Source organism: Dermacentor variabilis, chromosome 2 (genome assembly GCF_050947875.1).
Source record: "Dermacentor variabilis isolate Ectoservices chromosome 2, ASM5094787v1, whole genome shotgun sequence".
NCBI classification, from domain to species: Eukaryota; Metazoa; Arthropoda; class Arachnida; order Ixodida; family Ixodidae; genus Dermacentor; species Dermacentor variabilis.
The window spans coordinates 77706477-77713367 of record NC_134569.1 but is presented as its reverse complement, the minus strand read 5'-3'; the positions used below and the strand labels follow the sequence as shown (position 1 = coordinate 77713367).

At 47.7% G+C, this 6891-nt stretch overlaps 1 pseudogene; it reads right to left on the bottom strand.

Moving 5' to 3' along the window:
* Positions 1 to 925: 925 nt before the first annotated feature.
* On the bottom strand, positions 926 to 1104 carry LOC142573444 (U2 spliceosomal RNA; annotated as a pseudogene).
* Between the last annotated feature and the right edge of the window lie 5787 nt (positions 1105 to 6891).

The following is a 6891-nucleotide window of genomic DNA, read 5'->3' as shown; positions in this document are numbered from 1 at the left end:
TTCAGTTCTTTTACGTCGTAGACACGCCGTAGTGGGGGACACCAGATTAAATTCGACCACCCGATTTCTTTAACTTGCCCTTCATGTAAGTACGCAAGCGTTTTCATTTCTTTTTCTATTTCAACCCCATTGAAATGTGGTCGCCACGGGCTGGATCACTCCGCCGACCTCGAGCTCAGCAGCGCGACGCCATAGCCACTGGGCTGCCGCGATGGGTGGCTAGCGAGTGCACTCACACTGGATGCTTAAGACATTGCGCAAAACCTCAGTGCCTCTGAGCTACTTTCTAATTTATCTGTGCTTCCTGCGAATATGCGGTAAATTGTGTTGAAAATTTAGCTTACAGGCATAGGTCGGTCAGTTTAGGGGCAGATAGCTGCATTTTGATTTCCGTCCCTCGGCTTTAGCCAGGCCGAATGGACAATCGGCTTTGTTTCATGGTCGTTCCCAGAGATTGCCGCTAAACCTGCAGCACTGCGGAAACTAAAAGGAAGTCCTGTTCAAAATGCGGTCATCCTTGCTGACTAATGCGTGCACGTCGTCAGTTATTGGCTGGTCTGCCAAACAAGCTTTCTCAGCATTCGCTAGAGCTTCTTAGAGACCTCAAAAACAAGTAACTGACGATGAACTTCTAGAAGCTCAGCTCCAATCTTGGTCTTTCCTAAAACAAAACAAAAGTTGATTCGATCGCACGTGCAGCGCTATAAAGCCCACCAAAAATGAAAGTACATAAAGAAGTTTAACTAACAAAGGCGATTATTCACTGCCATTTTCGCAAGCTTCGGATGGCGCCGAATGAGCCCTACTCCATCGAGAAGCTAACCCACCATGGTTGCCACACGCTTTTTACAGCGAAGCTGTATATGGCTAGGTTGCGGAAAAAAATGCGTGCGTCTATCGAGCCGCGTAGACCGGAATTCATCCGCATACGTAGGCCGATTGCGAAGATAGTGCAACACCGGGCCGACCCGCGGCGGAGGTGGAGCCGGCTTTAAGCACTCCGTTAATATGCAAAAAATAAGTTTAATATCTCAGGTCCAAACAACCCGTATCAGATGTTTAGCTGATAAGCAGATATGCTACACTTTGACCCGCGTCGGCTATGTCGACGCTCGCACCACCCTTTCTCTGTCGGTGTTGCAAGAGCTTGCGTATCTCCTTTCCTTTCCATCCGTTCTCTCATGTGGGTGGTCTCGTAAGCGTTCCGCCCGCCAGGACCGCTAGGCGGAAAGAAATTCGAGCCGCCCATGTGAACCCGACCCCGCATACTTGGAACGCTTCACCGCAGCAATGGCCAGGTTTCAGAGGGAACTTGTAGGGAACCAATTGTTGTGGAATAAGAGACGGAGAACTTTTAACTTACGGTAAAATTACAGACGTCCGTGCGCTTCGAGCGCATCAAGAAGACCCATTTATTTTTTACTAGAAGGTGCGGGAAAGGGGAGAGAGTAGAGAGAAAGGGAAAGTCACAGTACACTGTACCAAACAGGCTTTTTTGCACCCCCCCCCCCCCCCATTGCTGGTCGCTGTTCGTAGAACGCGCCCACCAGTAATTTCTACGCAGTTTGAGGGGTGTCCAGTGTCCGGCGCTTCTGCCACAGCGACTTCACCCGTGCCGTTTTAGGTGAGGGAGTCCTCCTCGCCACATCGTCGGCGGCCCCCAGCGCGGGGGTGCTTTGGCTCCAGAATGGAGGATATAGAACACCAATATTGTGTGGCCTGTGTTCTGTGTCACAGCTTGTGGTTTTCGAGTGACCTCACAACCATAACAGCACTGCGGGACGTGGACCAAAGCACGATTGCCTTGGCTATACGGTGAAGCCGTGTGTACCCTTGGAGTGCGGTGAGGTGCGCGTCTCTCTACGTGCCGGGATTCGTTAGTAAAAGGTGTCGTGCCATGTTTTGACACAATTATGACTATCCATACCCCGGGCACCTCGCCTTTCATTTATGTGCCCACGTCGTTTGACGCACGGCAATGGACAGTCCGCCATTAATGGGCCCACGTTCGCTGGTCATCCGCCTTCACAGAGTGGAATGGTACTCTGAACATTCGGAACACTCAGTCGTTAGTCAGCTCCTGTGTTTGTCTCGTCTCTTCTTTGTGGATTGTCCTGCGTGTGTGCGCTGAATTTTTTCACGTTCAAAATAAAATGGCACTGAATTTTCGAATCACATCGGGTTCAGCATACACGCTGGAGTGGCCATTTAAGACTGGAAATGCGCTTTCCCCGCTTTGTGCATACTGCAGAGAGTTCGGCTACACATAACCTTATGTATATGGTACTGCTGGCGTCATACTGTGCTGCGAAACGTATTACTCGATCACTTGATGATAAGCGGAGAAAAGAATTTTAACACGATTGCGCACAATAGCTAGGCATTTCGGAAAAGCCACCAGATTACCCGAAAAGAAATGCTGCGTCTTCTTCTTCAGCTTAATCCCCACAGTGAACTTTAAGACATGTGGGAACAAGCTATATACCTTCAAAGGTGCGCTCCAGGCGGAAGGATTGTCAGCCTCGACTGTCAAACTAAACCCGCCTATTGAAAACTTCATCACCACAGCCATAACAAGCTCTCGTACTCAATGTTCTTCCTCATCCAGTTTACTAAGCGTACCATATTCATAGTTCAAAAAGTGTATACATATTGCTTTGCCTTCTTGCCCTTGAATTTAGGTGGGGCCCATGGAACGCCTGGTAACTATACACTTTGTCTGAAATGATATTTTTGTTCCCTCATTTTGGATACAATTCTTAGTAGCTTAATTTAGGCTACACTTGCTGATGAACAGCTTTTGCAGTAGTCTGAGGATGCACTGATGCAATCTCTACTCCTTAATAACTATAGCGCAGACCCGTTGAACTGGGCTCACTGGTTTCTGTTCGGCATGTATACAGAACATTCGGAACAGGAATACTAAGAGGAATGCTAACACGTAAGGACGTATAGGACGCTTACAGGCACCAGTGTTTCCTATATATTCCTTCGTGTTTATCTTACGGCTCTGTTTAAAAGCTGCTACTTCATATGCTTATCTTATTCTCACACAACAGCAACGCACACGATGCAGATCAAATCTGCGCAAGCCACCCTAGTATGTTGTGCGTCCATGATAAGCACGAAGGAAGCCTTACCTTTAATCAATTCTTTCCTCTTCGTGCCATCAGCTTTCTGCTGTTGTATGGCTAAGGTGTGACAGCAGTGGACGCTTAATCTGCATGCTGTTCACGTCTACAAGGCCGCAAACGTTGATGTGATGTGGCTGCTCGATCGTACCAATTACGCTAACCATAGCATCAACCCTCAATTGCACGCCCCTGTGTTCTTCTTCGCTCACTAAAGGACCCATGCACCCAGATGCGGCTCTCTTAAGAAACTGATCCGAATTCCTTGAGCCCGCCAACCGGGGCTATAAAGAGCCCAAATAGGTATCGACAGTTTCTCGAGTGCTTTTTATAGCCCGCTTCTCAAAGGGCCTATTGCATTAATTTCATATCCTCCGGGAAGCGAAGGTCTCAGGATACCCAATGCGCCATCACGCTTGTGGAACCACTCAGATATGACGATCACATTTTTATGGCGCTTGGCTCACGTTCGCACTGCTTGGCTCCCAGATAGATATATGGAGGTATCACCGTAGTTTTCACAGCTTAACCTTTCGACAAACACACGAACAGGAGTCGTGATGGGACGCGTCGCCATCAACGCATCCACATACCTTTTAATAAAACTGATTTACCGAATGGAGACAGTCCTGAGAAGAAGAAAACAACGTTAAGAACAAGCTTTGCTTCCTCTCCTTTTGCGAAGTCGAAGGTATACCTGTCTGCCCGATTATCAAGGGACACAACATTTGGTGTTCCGGAAAAGTTCTCGCAGGAATTCCGCGGCCCGTAAGGCCCGTTCGTGAGGTGCCTTCCAATGAGGCATTACTCGGGTAGAACTTGCACCTCACTGCTCAGTTGGGTGCACCATAAACAGTGTCACTGATGATTCCCGTGGGTCCAACTGAGCGCCTCAACGTATCTCAGGGTAAGAGGAGTGTAGTTACCAGTACAATTAAACTGATTCGCACACTGCCAAACACTGCTGACTCTTTCACCAAGGCGGCAATGAACTAAATACACGAATAGAAAGTTAACTCCCTTAGCCGTTCCGCTCCATACCGCGAAAAGCTGTCAGCCGCTTTGAAAGTATAAAAGAAGCACAAGCCGTGGAAACTGTACTATCTTCCAGGTGGAATGAATATATAATTCTTGAGGGGCTTGTCACTGAATGGCTGTTGTTGTCGTTGCTATTCTCTGTCCTGTTGTTACTATTGTTTTTGTGGTTGTTTTCGTGCCTTTTGTCATTGCCACCACTCCTGTTACTTTCTCTTCCTTTGCTATTGATCTCACTATTCTTTGTTTGCAAAATGATATTGCGTAGATAGAGAGTGAGAAGTAACCAGGTCTGGGTCCAGTTGGCTACGCTGCTCTGGGCGAAGGGGAAAAGGAGAGGAAAAGACGAAGAGAAGAGTAAGTCTACAGTTAATATCGCCGACGCTCCACATAACACATGGTCAATCAGTCCTGTAACTTTAGAAATCGCAGCAGCGCTTTTGTGACCTTTTGTAGCTGCAATATTCGAGGTTATGGTCCCAACATCTTTTCCAATGTGAAAGGCTGTAAATCTAGGTGATTCAAAGATGTGTGTGAAGAAAGGAGATTAATGATAGGAAAGGCAGAGAAGCTGACCAGTGGTATATTCCTCTATAGTCACCTGCTCCACTCTAGGTGAAGAAGGAGAGGCAAATAAAGAAGGATAAAATGAGTGACGATGTCACAAGATGGAGGATGTCAAATAGATAGCGGAGAAGTCTACTCATAGCCTAGATTTCAGACTCCCACTTAAGTGAAGTGAGGCATGGACGGCCGGACCTCGTGAAAACTTCACTGGAGCAAAGCGTCTCGTTCAGAAACAGAATGGCGTGAAAGAAATGATGAAAGAAATCCTTTTGGCGGAAGTTGGTCGCCTGTCTCTGTTTTCTTTTTTTGCACTGTACAGGGGCCGTAATCACAAAATTCTTCTCACGCTAGAAGGCTCGCAAGAACACTTTGCAGCCAACCATAATACGGGATATTAGTGAAGGTGGGTGGCCAATGGCAAACAGCCCTAACGAACGACAGGTTTTCTGAATTCTGCCCCAGAGGAGGCATTCACAAAAGTTTTTGTTTGCAAGTGCTCTTTTGAATGCGCTTAGCATTATTAGGGTACTTCACCCAGTTTTCAGGGATATCTATCTATCTATCTATCTATCTATCTATCTATCTATCTATCTATCTATCTATCTATCTATCTATCTATCTATCTATCTATCTATCTATCTATCTATCTATCTATCTATCTACCCCCCTTTTAGTATGAGCTTAGGCCTTTCTGGCCTATTTTAAACGCCTCCTTTCAGGGGTGGCGTATGGGGAACGGCGAAAGCAGACGGGCTCACTGAATTTTTTGCGACGGCGCCCCTGTTGTGATCACGGACAATGGGTCGTTTGTCACTGTATACCCTAGATGGTAGTTATCAACCGCCCACACAACGGGCTTAAACTGCGCGTTCTCTCCCTGTATTGGGAAAGGGTTTTCTAGCAACAGGCTTTCAGGAAATGGTTTTCCTGGCATCGGTTTTCGAACCCGCGTCATTTATATTCCAGACAAACTTCTCTGAATGTATATTCGCACCAGCGCCACGCGCGGATTATCTCGTCAACGCCGCTGTATGGCCCGACGTGTCCAGACAGAAGCGCGAGAGAGGACCCTGGATGCATGCAGGGCTCATGCATGACGCATCTCTGTTGTGGCAATCCGGATGTGTCACTATTTTGCTTCACTGCCAATCGCATTAATTTCGACACCCGTCATGAAATGAGTTCTGCTGCAATTTTTTCCTTGGTTTGGGTGCTATATCTTACTTTGGTAGAGAGAACGTAGGGAGAAATGAGAAGTCCACTGTTCTCAATCAAATCTGATTATTTGATTTGCGATAGCAACTATACGGACACTCGAGGCCCGTTCTCAATATAGCTACATGCCACCGTGATCACCCGGGTGTGATGGTGCATGTGTGGCTCATCTTGCACCGGCCGCTCGCACCGCGAACATCGCGTGGTGTCTTAAAGGGAAGCTGAAGAGTCTGTCAAATTCAATAAGACGCTCATATACGTATGCGGGAACCTTATAAACCATGAAGGTAAAATTTGGGGTGGGGGGGGGGGATTTTTCACTTAGGAGCGACGCAATCGTCGGTTAAAACTGCGCTGTAGCTACGCCCCCCGTCGAGCGCCGCGCGCTGCTGCTGACGCTGACGATGCGAGCGGAGACCGGAAACCGCGGCTTAGTGACGTCAACACTGGTGTTCCGCTCCTTCGCTGTCTCCGCGACCGTGCCTGACCGTGCTTATTTCTGCGTGCCTGCCGTCCTAATCTGCTTCGCTCGACCTTACATTCCCTTATTTGTGTGTATATAGGAGTGGTAAATGACGTCCTCAGCATCAATTGAACTTGTAGGCCGATCATGCCGGCGTTCTGTGCAGCCTATACGCTTGCACGAACACCAGCGGCCGCGACGATGTTCCGATGTTCCATTAGTTCCTGCAAGACAAGACGCTTTCAGCTAAGTGGGAGGCTGCTGTGAAGCGAAACAACTTCAAGCGCTCAAGAACAACAGTGTTGTGCTCTAACCACTTCCGTTATGATTACTACCGGAGTTTATCAATAATGCGTGCTTTGGGTTCTCCTAAAAAAATTGTTAGCACGCTGAACGGAAGGTGCATGTTTATCGCCAACCCTTGACGCAGGTTTCATCGCCAAGCGCCGCGAATTTTCTATTTGCACGTGTGTTGTGAAA